The following is a 15,873-nucleotide window of genomic DNA, read 5'->3' on the forward strand; positions in this document are numbered from 1 at the left end:
TTAGCTTCAATGTTTTCCTGCAGACATTATACAACATTCCATTTTCTGGTACCACCATTTCCATATTTGCTACGTATGCGGAGAGCAAACTGTAAAAACTTTCCTTCTTCTTCATTCAGGCTTTCAAAGAGAATTGCTACAAACACTCTCAATGGTAAGGGAAACGAGATCAGAAAACACCATTGATATTTCAATGTCCTCTTCCCTTTGTCTTGGTGAAGAGCTCATGGAATGTACCTCAGGATGACTGCAAGTAGTCATGTATATTTTGCATAATTCTGCCCGGTTGTGGTAGGTTTTAGAGCAGCTCCTAAAGTAACAAAAGCATGCTAGAAAATCCTACATTGATTTAAGGGACAACAGATCAAAGCCAAAGTAGTTATATAAGGCTGTTATATCAGCTAATAACTTCGCTTGGTAAAGAGACATGAAAATCGCGTGTTTGCACTCAGGCTTAATCATATATTCCATTTCTTCCTTCTTATATTTCCCTGTCATGTCATTGACTTGCTTGCTCAATGTCAACTCTGATTCAATTTGCTGGCTTTCTACCTTATTGTGAACTGTCTCAAAATGTATACCGGTAATTGAAACAAGGGGAGTATGTATTCCCTATTGCCAACGGTCATCTTCAGGACCCAAGGTTTTTTTGTAATCATTGTGGATTTGCAGCAGCTGGTGATAGCTCTTCTGGTACCATGGCAACCCCAAAGCCTTTTTGTAAATCCTTCGTCATTTGGGTGCTATCACTTGTAAGGGCAGTTTTAATCTTATGCTTCGTCTCTTGTGGAATTACATGTGCTGGCTAGGAGTGATTGTGCTTCAAGCCCGGTTCTATGCCAATCCACCTATGTCCATCATCATTAGTTGGCTAAAGGTAAATAAACTGTGCTGGACACGGCCCTCTATTCTTCAATTTATGTGTGTCTCTATGGTGCAGCATATATTTACTTTCTGTCTGATTGATACTGTATAATCACACCCTTCCTCTGCACAAACTTTGACTCCTTCACAGGGTGAACGTTTTAAGGTGAATTTCTGCAATAAATCCTTGCCAGGAGATTCTGGAATGTTGTGAAAACGGTCATATTGAAGTCGACATATGTCGATTTAATGTCACCAATGATTGACAACAACGCAAGTTCTTGCACAGGGGAAACAGGCCTCTGTTGCACCTCATGTCGACCTCATGTTGACACTTTATTGCTTTAAATATACTATGGTATATGCATAGTTGTATGTCAGGACACCACAGCACCATCCCACTCCCTTTATAATACTAACCTGATCAGTTCTTTCATTAAATGCGGCCTGAAGCAGGTGCTTTTGAAGGAAGGCTTTGATGTTGGCTTGCTTTGATCTGTGCCCCCGTGTCTTCATTTATTGCAAGATAGCTAGGCATGACCCATTAAAGCATGTTATCATGCATTTCAGGATAAAAATGCTCACTATCTATTTGCTTTGACCTCATATACAGAGCCTGTGCCTTGTAGCTTGAGATCACTATTGGTAGCCCTGCAAATCCATTTTTCGCAATACCTCATTGATAATATAGCTCTGTGAGCTTCCTTTTAGCGGGGAGGAGGAGGAATTGGGACTTGAATTATCTTATGTACTGTTGGCGTGAATATTAAATAGAATGGCGTTTGGTACAGTTCAAACTGACATGCTAGATAACACAAGACTCAATCTTCCATGTAATTTACCTTTTTGTGCAGAAAAGCAGCAGATGAAACATTTTGTGCCCTCTGGTCTATTGCTGTTTTTTAGAAAACTCCTCCACTGTTGATACTGACATCACATCATTGATCCTGTGATTAATTGCTGATTGTAAGAAGCGCGTGACAACAGGGATGCTCTTACATGTATGAGCATCATCCATTGCTTCTCTTAATTTTTTCTCCCTATATTCTGGCTTGACCCTTAAGCTTTGGGTCAAGCTCCTGGAATGAAATTTGCAGCAGATGAGAACGGAACTTACAAGAAAAATTAAAAAATTACCCAACTCTCCAGCCTAGATAAAGATGTGAATAAGAATTGATCTGAAATAACTGGTATTAGCACAAAAAAAGAAAAGCAAAAAAAATTGATCAACAATCCATGAAAGTGTTCAAAAATAATTGTTTGGTAGCGTTTGGGTCAAGTATGATGGCCGAGGATTGCCACTTGTTTTTTTATTAAGCAAATTAAATGTAAAACAAAATGAAAATAACATTAAAATCAAATATAAATACATTAAAATGTAAAACAAAATGCAAATAAAATCAAAATTAAATACAAATAAAACAAAAAGCAAAGTGCAATGTTGACTAGATTCAGATTAAAATTGACTGTATTTTTAAAAGAGAATGCAAAACAGAATATAAGTTGAAGTCAAACTCAATTATAATCGAATTCATTCTGAAAAGAAAATGAAAAAGAAAGTTAGTGGCAGCGCTCCGCCATGCAAAGATCTACTTAAGATCAATATAACGATAAAACATTTCAGAGATATAAGTGCACAGATGAAAAGCAATATATATCCTAAAACATTTCACATATCATGTAACATTTCAGAGATATTAGTGCACGGATGAATAGCAAGATATATCATAATCATAATACCATTAAATATAACTTAATTTTAAAAAGCTCAGATAGTAATGGCAACCTACATACTTATAAAATGCAAAATAATTTATGAACTGTAGATTGTTCTACTGACAAAGCTAAAAATGTTTTTTAACCAATTATCTTATTGTAGGAAATTAACGTTACATGTTATTAATGCGAATTTAAAAAATTCGCGTTAATTTTATGTAAGTTAACTTTTTTACAATAAGCATTTGACCAGAACTTTTCCTAAATTCGCGTTAATTTTATTACGCGTAAATTTTGTTCGCGTCGTTAAAATGCCTTGTTATATTTCTATAATAAGGTATGAACCAAAAATATTTGTTTATCATTTATACCTCAAAAGTGGGTAGCCACCATTGGCAATAATGTGGTAATCGGCAGGAAAATTGGTTCCAGAAGTGGCAAAAAGAGAAAAATTTCTTAGAACTCTGAAATCATGGACGGATCCTGGCCACCCTGCTAAAACGTCTGTGAGGACCATATTATTGTCGCAACAAATCTTTTCAAAGCACCCAAAGTTCCCATCTATGGCACCTAAATATACATTAAGGTATCAATTAACATCACTTAATTATTTGCCAAACTTTTTGATTTTCAATACAAATTATTTCCTTCCAGAACTAAATAGGCTTCCCCTTTTTTAATGCCTAATTGATGCTAATTTATCAAGCTATCCAAGCAACAAAATAAATTCTCAGGTTTCTTATAACTGGGTTTGTTGCACAGTAGAGAAATGATATTGAATGTTATGCAGTGGTGAATCCAGACCTTTATAAGGAACTCCACATGTTTGCAGAAAAAAGCTGAAGCACCCACGTACCAATTGTTCCGGGCATTTCTTCAAACTTGCGTCCTTACTCAGTCATTCTCAGTCCCAGTCCTTCTCTTTAGAAGTGTATAAATTGTACAATAAAATCACACTTTAAAATAACAATGTAAACTGAACAAAATGTACCTTTTCTTCCTTCCTTTTGTTTAGGTCTTAATGAATCTGGTGGTCCTGCAAACACAACATTTGTATTGAGATTCAAACGCTTTATTAATTTTGATTTATTGTTCTCATTTATCTCGAGACATACGAGTTAAGAGAAAAACAAAAAAAAAATCATTGTCAATTGCCCATTGGCTTGTCCTCTCAATGCATCACAAAATCCCTGCTCCATTTTTCACGCAAAGTCCAACAAAATCGCCTTAAATTTGCCTTACTTTACCTATTGATGCATTCTAAATGCTACAAACTGCTAAAAAAGGGAAAACCAGAAGCATGCTGTGGACAACAAATTGACCGTAAAATCAATCTTATTTGTTTATTCTATCTTCCTTCCCTACATACAATTACAAATTATCCCATGAAGTGTTTCAAACAGTCATTTACAAATATGTACAATAAAAATTAAAACAGTAAATTTTGCTGTCAGGTGAGACTGGCTGAATTTATCAAATTAAATATTTGGTTATAAATAATTCTTGGAATGTAGAAGGACCACTTTCCCCACTTCTTGCGCCAGCCTCAGAGGTGCTGTGACTGGGAGTGGACTGCGGTGTTCCTGCCTCCATAATGTACTTGGTGTTCATGAAATCCCTTGTACCCCAAAGTTGATCTAATTCGTCAAATTCAGGAAAGGATTTGATGTCACCCCTACCCTTCCCAAACATCTTGCTTTTGTCCTTCGTGGCTTTGAATTTTTTATTTAGGTTGTTAATTTTATCTCGGCAATTCTTTGCTGACTTATCGCAAACCAAATTGTTGAAAAGAATAGAACTTGACAACAACTCCAAGAAAAAAAATGAATTAAATTATACAGAATGATTTACAAACTTTAAGAAAAAATCTTGGATTTCACAATTTGATTAATACTCTTAGATTATAAATGCTTTAAAGTAGAGTTAATAATGTAATTAACAGAGAAGCATGTCTTTCGCAATTGCAATCCAAAAACAATTAGTTTATTTGTCAATTATTTCACAAGTTCTTTGTTTAAATGGTTTGATTTTTGCTGGGAGGCGCTTGGCTTTGATCACTCTTTTATTCAGTCTTTGCTGGGTTTTTTCTTTAAGCTTCTCCTTAGCTCTGACCAACATCTCGTTCTCTCTCTGCTCTATTGTCTCCAGTGCCCACCGGAAGCAGCTATGCTATCCAAAAGAAAACAAAAAAGAAATATTGCATCTTTCTTCGTAACACTGTCTCAATATCTTCAGCTTGAACAAACAATTAGTTTGTAAGAAATAAATAAATATATTTATACAAAGTTAAATAATGTTACTTACTCTGCATGCAGGAGGAACTGCAATTTTCCTCACTTGCCGTGTGTAAGTTGTACATCATGTTCTCCTTGTTACGGCTGCAGTGCGATTCTCTTGATTTTTGAGTCGCAGCTCTATCCTTTGCAGGACTTCTGAATGGCGTGTACAGTGTATTACTGGCTTCACATTGCCTCCTCTGACGTTCATTTGCTTCCCCAGACTCCGAATTGTACTTACCTCCTCTAAAAAGCTCAAACATTCATTGGAACCAACTTTTGGAATATCTACCGGTTATTCTGTCTATCCACTTTATTAGTCACAAAATTTACAATAATAAGCAAAGGTCCAAAAAGGAATAAAAATTATTCAGTCTGCATATAGGAAACACCACTCTACGGAAACGACCTTGCTACATGTGACAAACGACATTCTTAGAATGATTGACCGTTGCCAAGGTGTTGTATTGGTACTACTCGATTTATCAGCGGCCTTTGATACAATTGATCATATGATCTTGGAGGAAAGACTCGAGTCTCACTTTGGTTTCTCAAAACAGACACTGTCCTGGTTTAGATCCTACCTTGAAAACCGTCGGCAATCAATAATGATTGGGGATGAAGTGTCCACTCCTTTTGCCCTGCATTATGGTGTCCCACAAGGGTCTATACTTGGTCCATTGCTTTCGCCCCCCTTCAAGATGTAATTGCTCACCATAACCTGAATTCTCTGTTTTATGCAGACGACACTCAACTATATATAGCCATTGATCCTGTAAATCAGGCTTTATCTCTGCTCGCCCTTCGAAATTGTATAGAGGATGTAATGCGATGGAACATACAAAACATGCTAAGAAGTAATGCTGAAAAGACGGAAGTTATACTATTTACATCCCGGTTCACCAAGACACCCAACATTGACAGGTTCTCATTTGACAATACCGTCATTGAACTAACTGAGAGAGTTCGTGATCTTGGTGTTAGATAAAAAACTATCACTAACGTACCACATAAATGAGACATGTAAGAAAGCAACAGACTTTATCAGGTCCATAGGACGCATTCAAAAATACCTCACCAAGGAAAATCTCAAGCTGTTAGTTAATGCACTGGTAATATTGTGCCTGGACTACTGTAATAGTATCCTTTATGGTCTGCCAAAACAGGAATTGGATAAACTTCAAAGAATTCAAAACACTGCCGCACGTCTTATCACTGGAACTAAACACTACGATCACATTAAACTTGCCCTTTGAGAACTACACTGGCTACCTGTTGAATCTCGTGTTATATTTAAACTTCTACTCATCACTTTTTAAATTATTCATGGACTCTGCCCGGCCTACTTGTCGCCCCTCCTACAACAATAGCGACCTTCAGTTTGGACTAAGAGTACGAGATTAAGTATGAGTACGAGTTTTCAAACCAAATTCGTATGCCTCCCATTATCACTTGACACACCAATCTTATCCCTAACGTTTATTTATGTGTTAGTCAGCAACAGGGAAGAGTTATAGTTTTTGGGATACAATTGTGTCGAAGTTCCAAAGTCGTACTAGTACTCGATCTCGTACTCGTAGTCAAATCTGAAGGTCGCTAATATCGCCCACAACGGAACTTACCCTCATCTTCTAAACTACTTTCTACTGTCCCTACTGTGAACTCTGTGACATATGGTGAACGTGCCTTTTCTTTCTCTGCACCTATACTATGGAACAGCCTACCAGACTCTCTCAAACATGCACCATCTCTTTCGACTTTAAATCTTTTGTTTCGGAAATTTTATTGTTGATCTATTTTTAGTGGGCTAATCTAGTTTTATGTAACCTTTATTTTTTTTTCTTTGATTAGTTGTTTCACTTATTTTATTTTTTAGTGTCTTAGGAAATTATAACATTATATTAGTTTTAGCTAGCCTCTTTTTTAATATAGAAATGTAAGAGCATTGAGTTTTTTAAATGTGTCCAAAAAACTTTATTATTATTTATTATTAATTACTTTTGTTATGAAATTTAGCGATATAAAATCACGACGTTTCGACCTCTCCAAGGTCATTTTCAAGTGCGAATAAAAATATAAAATATATTAAAATAGTAAAATAGGCAAAATTGTCACGAACGCTGAAATGCGATAAAATATGTAAAAATAAGTGACAAAATATTAATGAAGTTAAAAGGGTTAAAAAACTTAAAAATACAGAAACAATAAGAGTAATTAAAAAGAAAAAACCGGCCTAAACAAATAGTTTTGCGCGGATGGAATCGCATTGTTTGTTCAGAGTTGGTTTCAGTTCTTTGATAAAAAACATTTCATAAATAAGGCAGTCAAACTTGCTCTGACACTTCTTCAAAATTCTAAAATACTGCGCAATGTCATCTGGGGCCATATCGTGTTGTTCCTTGAGGTGAGTACCAATGGCCGATCCCTTGTGTTCTTCAATCCGTTGGTGAAGATGTCGGCACGTGTATCCGACATACCCTGCATCACACAGGTTACACTGAAAATTATACACAACGCATTGTTGATTCACAAGGGGTGGCTTGTCTTCCCTCACTTTGATTTCATCCTTGATTTTCCGACTCGTGTACACGGGGCTGATGTCTACCTTGATCTTCAGGCTGAGGTCTTCAAGTTGTCTGCGGACCGAATTTGCAGATTTCTGGTCTTTGAAAGGCAGCACGATTCTGATTGGGTCTTGCTTCTCAAGATCGTTTTGTTGGGTAGGTGCACCCTCGGACACTTTAGACTCAATAAATTGACGGATGGTTGACTGTACAAGTTCGTCTGGGTAGCGCAGACGGGAAAAGGTCACTTTGAGGCGTTCACACTCTTGATGAAACAATTTCCACGAAGAAGAGAGCTTGAATGCACGGTTGAGCATGGTGTTCAATAGTGATCGTTTATATCTTACATCCACATGGCTATGATAGTGTAACAATAGCCCGGTGTCCGTAGGCTTTCGGTACACCTTCGTGTCTAAATGGCATCCATTCCTGATGATATCCATTCCCAAGAAGGGGAGGCTGCCATTTTCTTCAAGCTCCATTGTGAAGTTGATAGAAGGATGACTGTTGTTTAATGTAATTAAGAACTCAGAGGCTGTTTCTACATCAGGCATTGCGCTAAGCGTATCATCGACATAGCGTTTGTAGAAGGCAGGCATCTCGTTTCTGGTTTCTAATTGTTTCTCGATGATGCACATGAATGTGTTAGCCATGAGAGGTCCCAGTGGCGAACCCATAGCAACATCATCCACCTGTTCGAAAAGGCTTCCTTCGAACTGAAAAAGCTGATTTTTCGTCGCAACTCGTAACAACTCAATCAGATCCGACTTCGTGATGTTAAGATTGTGTTCTTTGTTAAACCAGTCGTTTTTAAAGGCTTTTTCTGCGATGTTTTCAATGGTTTCATCTACAGGTACGTTGGTGAAAAGTGAAGATACGTCATATGACACTAAGATGTCATGGTCGTTGATTTCCATCCATGGAGTTCATTGGCGAATTGGAAAATGTCACTGACGGTGTGGTCGTTGACGGACAAGGGTTTCAACTTTTCATCCAGCCACTTTGCAAGCTTGTAATTGTATGTTTCAGTAGCCGACAGTATCGGACACATTGCTAGCTTCTTCTTGTGGGTTTTTGGCAAACCATAAAGATGGGCAAGTCTCGAGCCTTTCTGGATTACAGAATCAGCAATAGCTTTGGGCAAGATTCTTTGTACCACCGAGGATAACTCTTTCTCTTTCTGAAGCAACGGATGGAAATGCTTCGGAGGTCTTCCTCGTGTTATTGGTCTCTCAAGGCCTACGGGCGTGAACTTTGTCTCGTCATTAATGGATGACTCCTTCAACAGACGCACATAGTCAGTTTTGTCCATCACGACTACTCCTGAGCCCTTATCAGGCTTGGTAACAACGATGTCATCTCTCTTCTTAAGCTGGCTTATTGCTCGCAGCATTGCTTTAGGTGGTGCTGCACCTTTGCGTTCGCTGTAATTAAGGGCAATCAATCGTAATGTTGCCGCTGCTAATTCTTTATCGTCGCTGCTGAGCTTCGGTTCTAGTTTCCTATATGCCTTTTCAAAGGTTGCTAGGATTTCTCTCGGTGATATTCGTTGTGGGAGAGAAAAGTTAAGCCCTCGACACAATACCAGCTTTTGGAAAAACGAGAGCCTGTACGAGGATATGTTCTTGATGTGCTCATCGATGTTCGTATCGGCGGCCAGAAGTCTTGAGATCTTTTTGGTATGACCACTCATTAGGTGTTGGTATTGCTCATTGCGAAGGGTGACGATCGTTTTCAGAATGCAGATGAAGCGAAGCGGCGAGCATTCTTCCTTGATTTCCTGGTAAACATCACTGATTTCCTTCTTCAACTCCGCAGTTTGTTTGGTTTTCTGGCGAAGCTCTTCAGCAATAACATTCCGCTCAAAATCAGTGGAAGATATATTCCATTTTTCAGATTTGGTCTTGTCGACTCTTGCAAATGTCGGTGTCAGATCAAAGTTTTCACAAAGCTTTAAGAATTCAACTGCGGTCTCACAGTTGACTTGTTTTGTGCTACACTGCTCAAGTCTCCTGAACAAGTGAAGCTGATTATCGCGTTTCAAAATCCTGATAAGTAATTTCTTGGATATAGATTTTGTTATGAAATTTAGCGATATAAAATCACGACGTTTCGACCTCTCCGAGGTCATTTTCAAGTGCGAATAAAAATATAAAATTAGCATTAATATATATTAAAATAGTAAAATAGGCAAAATTGTCACGAACGCTGAAATGCGATAAAATATATAAAAATAAGTGACAAAATATTAATGAAGTTAAAAGGGTTAAAAAACTTAAAAATACAGAAACAATAAGAGTAATTAAAAAGAAAGGGATCGGCCATTGGTACTCACCTCAAGGAACAACACGATATGGCCCCAGATGACATTGCGCAGTATTTTAGAATTTTGAAGAAGTGTCAGAGCAAGTTTGACTGCCTTATTTATGAAATGTTTTTTATCAAAGAACTGAAACCAACTCTGAACAAACAATGCGATTCCATCCGCGCAAAACTATTTGTTTAGGCCGGTTTTTTCTTCTTTTTTCTTTTTCTTTTTAATTACTCTTATTGTTTCTGTATTTTTAAGTTTTTTAACCCTTTTAACTTCATTAATATTTTGTCACTTATTTTTACATATTTTATCGCATTTCAGCGTTCGTGACAATTTTGCCTATTTTACTATTTTAATATATTTATGCTAATTTTATATTTTTGTTCGCACTTGAAAATGACCTCGGAGAGGTCGAAACGTCGTGTTTTTTAATATCGCTAAATTTCATAACAAAATCTATATCCAAGAAATTACTTATTAATTACTTATAGTTAAAAATTATAGTTAAAAAATCTAATTAATTACTTATAGCTTTTGTTAGAAAACAAGATGCAGATAATATTAGTCACAGAAATTAAGAGCGGTGGCAAGGGTAGTTGCGGAAGAGGAACCAGGTGCAGGGCATGTCAATATCATAGGTAGTGTCCAGTAAAGTAAAATAAGTGGCGCGCAGAAAATATTTGAATAAACTTAGGCTAGAAAATTTGTCATGAGGGGTGAGGTTACAGATAGTGTTCCAAGGTTTTACAATTCTATTGAAAAAAGAAGCTTGAAAAGTTGCGGTCTTACAGTAAGCATGTTTAAGTACGAGGGTGGGCTTCTTAGAGCGGGACCGACCATGCGTGACAAAAGTAACATATCGATCAATATTTAGGTCCGTGTATCCAGAAATACAGTTATAGAGAAATAAAATATCTTTAAGTTCCCTGTCATATGTTAGTGGTAGCAAGCGAAGAGTCAGAAGTCACTGAAGTATAACAGGTTGGATGTCTTTCTTCTCAACTGTTTAACCGATTGTACTCCAAATGTGCAGCAGAATGTGTTGAAGAACATTGTCAGACACAGTATATTTTGAAAATTTTTAAACGTCGTAGGATGTTGGCCCAGGATATGCTGACTGCACTCGAGTTTAACCGTTTCACATTAAAGTTTTTTCCAGTTCTACTGAGCAAACGTTTTTGTTCTGCCTTGAAGAGCGTTAATAAAAACAATCTTCAAACAGCTCAGCAATCGAAATGAAAAGCTCGTCTAAGGAATCTGTTTCTTTGTCAGTATTGAGTGAAATTGTGATGGCTACCTTTCGCTCCTCTTCTACAATGTTTGCACTACTATCTGTCAACCTCTCTATCACTAAAAGATAGGACTGCATGTGTACGTTTAAAGAAAAAAAAACTGTCTTTTCCACTTACAGTACAAGAAGAAGGTTCTGGTCCAGGCTGGTTGAGATCCAACAGGTCATCAACTCCTCCAACTCGTCCAGGATGGACTGTTCGAGATTCTCTGCCATCTTGGATCGACCAGGGCAGAAGATTGCTGTCTGCTGCAACACACCTTTTTGCTTGGACGTGCTCCTTTTACTGCCCAGCATTCTCTCACCCTGGTTGCAGTTATTCCAGGTGTCGCTTTCTCTTTCTTGACTTCCTTTATTTGTTTACCCATTTCAACCCTTTACAATTTTTGCATTGTGTACTAGTTCAGTTGAAATGACTTGGCATTTCATTGAAAATACCCGAGTCTCCGTCTTGAGTGCTGGATCTGACAAGTCAGTAAATTGACCAGTAAGATGGGGGTCCGTGGCAATGATGGACTTGTCGTCTTTGAGTGGTATTCAATGACATGAGTGAATTCTACAAATACTGGATTACCTGTTGAACTTGATCTTTCAAGTCAAGATTAATGATATTGATATCACTGCGAATTATCTCATCAAAATCTGTTAGAAAGCCATGCGATCTTAATTTTTACTGTACCCAAATTCGCAAGAAGCCAATCAGAAGCACGATATAGGGTCCTGATATCCTATGATATCAAGTCACTTATTGATATGCCCAGTGTCATGGCCATTTTCAAGTAAAGAGGTGTTACTGTAGGATGAATTGAAAAGAGGTTTTTTTATATAAAACATAATTTCATAATTTAAGGTGACCCGAACCTATTTATTTATGTAATGGTTACATTTTTGAGTCACGCTTTTTTCAGGAAATATTTTTCCGATTTCTTTGATTTTTTGCATGCTAAAGGACAAATGTTCAAGTTTTTTGGAATATGTATTTTTTTTTTTTGCCTGACGTAAATCCTTTGAGTTATCAACATATTTTTAAAACTTCATTTTTACAAACAATGACCATCATTTTAAAACGCTGACGACAGATCTTGTGCATACTTTATGAAATAAGCCTTAGCGCTCTTGAGTTTTGTATCTGCAGGCTTCATGGCAATCCTTATCATGCAACTCGCTGCACATTATCCTGCTTAAACCTCCTCTAAAAGTTCTATGCTAATAAAGTTGCATCAGCTGACGCACAAATAGCAAAACAGTGTAGCCAGACTCATCAGCCATTCCAAAAAATAATGATACTCAAAGCCATATCAGAAAGAAAGTAGGACAGCCAACAAAAAGCACCATTTTGTGCTTTGTGCAAGGTAAAATTAAATATTCGCTATTCATCCCACCTACCACACAAAAAATCTTAGCCTGGCAAAAACAAACATATGCAGAAAAGTCTTACCAATTTTCACCGTGACCAGTTTCCTTTATGAGGAGAAATAGAGCCACCAAGTTGAGTGCTTCTTAACCTTCGCTTTTTAACTACAATGCAAACCCTTGTGCCTGATAATATATTCAAGCTGGGTTTGTTGTCAAATTTCTCACAGGCAGTTTGTAGCTTGGGGATAGCATGTCTTGATTTATGAAAATGTATTTTGGCTATCTCATGGTAATTTATTCTTTGGTGCGATTGTTTCTGTAGTGAGATTTCGGACAGTTCAACTCTTTTACTGTGTCGATCATTTCAATGTTTAAAGTATTTTTAAGCAATAATACAAGATTTGGAACCCATAACAAATTCCTGATCTGTAATAAAAGCATTTATAATGTCTCTTTTCCCCACGTCTTAAAACGTTTTGTGACTTGAAAGTATGGCTATGGCAAACGAAAGTTCATCAGTTCTCTTATGAGATTTGAGAGCTACATGGAATACACACAAGATTACAATTAACGCTCTTTGCAGATTTTTATCAAAATGCTCAACAGATTATGTTCTCTTATAATATAATAAAGCAATGTGTGACTTGTGAGTGTAAGCAATGTGTGACTTGTGAGTGGGACAAAAAATGTTTGACGGATTGTTCTTAATCTAACTGATGGATGGTCTGTTTTTTTATTCAGATGAAAGATGATCTTTATAATAATTTCTGCACTGCTTCGCTTTGATAAGCATATCTTTTTCCTTTTCTGTATGATATCAAGGGAGGTTCCTTAAATAACTCTCTCAGTAACGGCTGGTTTTGAATTAAATGCCATTTTGTCATTAGTATGTTCTTCAAACATGGTAATGACGGTTCTGCTGGCTGGTTTGGGTTTGCTGCTGGCAAGTTTTTGTGGCTGAGCGTCAGGGATCTCTACATCATCGTCTGCTGAGGCCGTTGACAACAAAGCCTACTCTTCAAAGTCCATACTGGTCTCGTTGAGATCATCTTGTGGTAGAACAGTCGGCACCTACTTCATCAAGAATTAGGAAGTATAATCTGGGAATTGGATGACAGTGCAGTTTTTCCGAGTGTCCCCAAGAGGACGGACAAGAGCATCTTTTGTTGTCTTCTCGGCAAAGTTCATCAAAATCAGGTGTTGGCACACCACTTCACATATTTCCATTTCTCCAGCTCTACATACCTGAGGGGTTGGTCTTCTCAAAATACCGCTTCTTCTTAGTTCCTTGCCCCCTGGTGGGGGATAGGGCCGGCAAAATACCGCTACAGTTGTTTAAAAGCTTCCTTGTTTTAGCCTTTACACACATGGTACAAAACAAAATATGCCGGTGCTGATGATAAATTTTCGCGTAACAATTTCCAATCGTGTGCAAGGTTAGTTCGGCTCTGGCAAGAAATACACGGAGAAAAGATAACACTTAAGGCAAGCCGAGTTTAGGCTCTAAGTTTGCGTTTAAAATGACCAGACCAGACTTGCAACTAAAATAATATTTGAAATTGCCGGCATTTTGTATTTTTTTAAGTTGAGCCGCGGACTATCAGAATACTGTATCCCGCCTCCAAAACGAATTTCCCCAGTGCCATTTTCGTAGAGTACGTTCTCATCAGTGTGCAAATTATTATATTTTCAAAGTATTTTAAAAGTTTATTACAGGTAAAAATTGTTCACACATTAAAACCACCTCTAGCACACTGTATATAGCTTTGTGATACTGCTTGGTTGTTGCTTTATGTAAAAGTTACATATAAAAATGAATGAATATGAAATAATGTTTAAATCTTAAAAGGCCTGTTTTGATAAAACTAGCTGATATACAATGTATTAATGTGTTTGGGGAAAATACACGATAAAAATTATTTCATATTTTATTTTTTTTTGTAATTTTTTTTTTTTTTTTAGCAATCTGCTTATTTTTTACAACACTTTACACGTTCACATAAGATTAAAACTAGTTACAATAATACATTACACATTAAACTACTTACAGTAAACATTACACTACATCACTTAAAGCAGCGGGGGAAAAAGATGAGATCATTACTTGTAATATTTTTAATTTCAAAAGAACCATTTACCTTTGTTACAATATAAAGGCTAATTAAAATCTTTTAAATAATTATTTCTATTACACGCATACACTACATCACAACACACGGCAGACCCAATATTGTTCACTTATACGCATAAGAAGTATCAGTTTATAGGAAAGGTGCTTAAGAGCAACACAAAAATTTTTATTTTATAACTGCAAGTCAGTACCTGTCTTGCCATAGCATCTTGATTTAGACATTTTCCTTTCGGGTAAAACCAAATCCCCGTTTTTAAATTTTTTTAACATAACAATAACTAAAGAGGACTTCATACCCCTGTTCATGTAGCTGTAATAGGTAGCATTCTGCTGAGTCATTAACCCTGGGCTGTAACCTCCATATCAGTGCAGTCAATGGCAATTTTACAGGAAGTAAACTGTGAAACAGAGGGTGGTGCACATGGAATGGTCGTCATGATGTGTTGAAACAAAATAGAATGCAACACATGAATAAAAGTGGTTACAATATTAGCTATCCACCATTTCTTTAAGGGTCTCCCTTTTTGTTGTTCCATTCTTTAGTTTTCCTCCTTCAGCAGAAAATAGCTTGTGTTGATTTCTAACATAAATCTCTGGTCCATATGATTTATTTCCTGCAAAAGACAACTGTTCACTCTGGAATGTTTGCTTGGCTCTCTGTCTTTCCTCCTGTTACAAATAGCAAAAATACAAAACATTTCATTAATTCATTTTTAAATAATACAATGAGTATAACTGTAATCTTTGTATTTTGCATGTTAAATAAAAAAAATATTCAAAAAACTGTTAGCTCATAGTTAAAAAGTTTGAATTTATATTCAATAGAGCAAGAGTTAGGGTGAACAAAGCCTACTATTTCTTTGTATTTTGGTTACCTCAAGAGAGATAATTCGCAATGATAGGCGATATTTAGCCAGTCACTACAAGAAATAGATAAAGCTGGGGAGCATTTCTGGCTGTAAGAGTGAAGGTGGGATTTCATTTTTTTGGAAGCCATCTGCAGCTGCAGCACTTCCCTCTCCACATTGTTTCTGGTGAAATTGGATAACAGTTCATAGTATCTTTAGTGGGCTGAGGCCATTGTCTTGGAATTAATGTGTATTTTGCAAAAAAGTGATGAAATTAATACTTGTTAAGATTTCTCGTGATGCGCAGGGACATTGAAAAAATATACTTACAGGGGTCTATTTCAGCAATAAACAAAGAGATGCATCCATTGGATGAATTAATTGGATTCCCAGTTAAAGGGTTACTAAGGCCATTGTCTTGGGCTACTATTTTTCAGGAGTAGAAAGCTTGTACATAGAAGCCTAAAGAATTTTATTGCAGGTCAGGTAAGAAGACATTCTTTGCTTTGGAAT

The 15,873-nt window shown here is 36.8% G+C and overlaps 1 protein-coding gene and 1 pseudogene across 1 annotated transcript in view; one reads left to right on the forward strand and one right to left on the reverse strand.

Moving 5' to 3' along the window:
• Nucleotides 1-15,873, forward strand: part of LOC144652173 (uncharacterized) — a 279,392-nt gene that overhangs the window by 9,821 nt on the left and 253,698 nt on the right. The gene's annotated exons all lie outside the window — the stretch shown is intronic.
• On the reverse strand, nucleotides 7,090-11,241 carry LOC144652179 (uncharacterized; annotated as a pseudogene).

This window comes from Oculina patagonica, chromosome 4 (genome assembly GCF_052425735.1).
Source record: "Oculina patagonica isolate OP01 chromosome 4, crgOcupat, whole genome shotgun sequence".
Lineage (NCBI taxonomy): Eukaryota > Metazoa > Cnidaria > Anthozoa > Scleractinia > Oculinidae > Oculina > Oculina patagonica.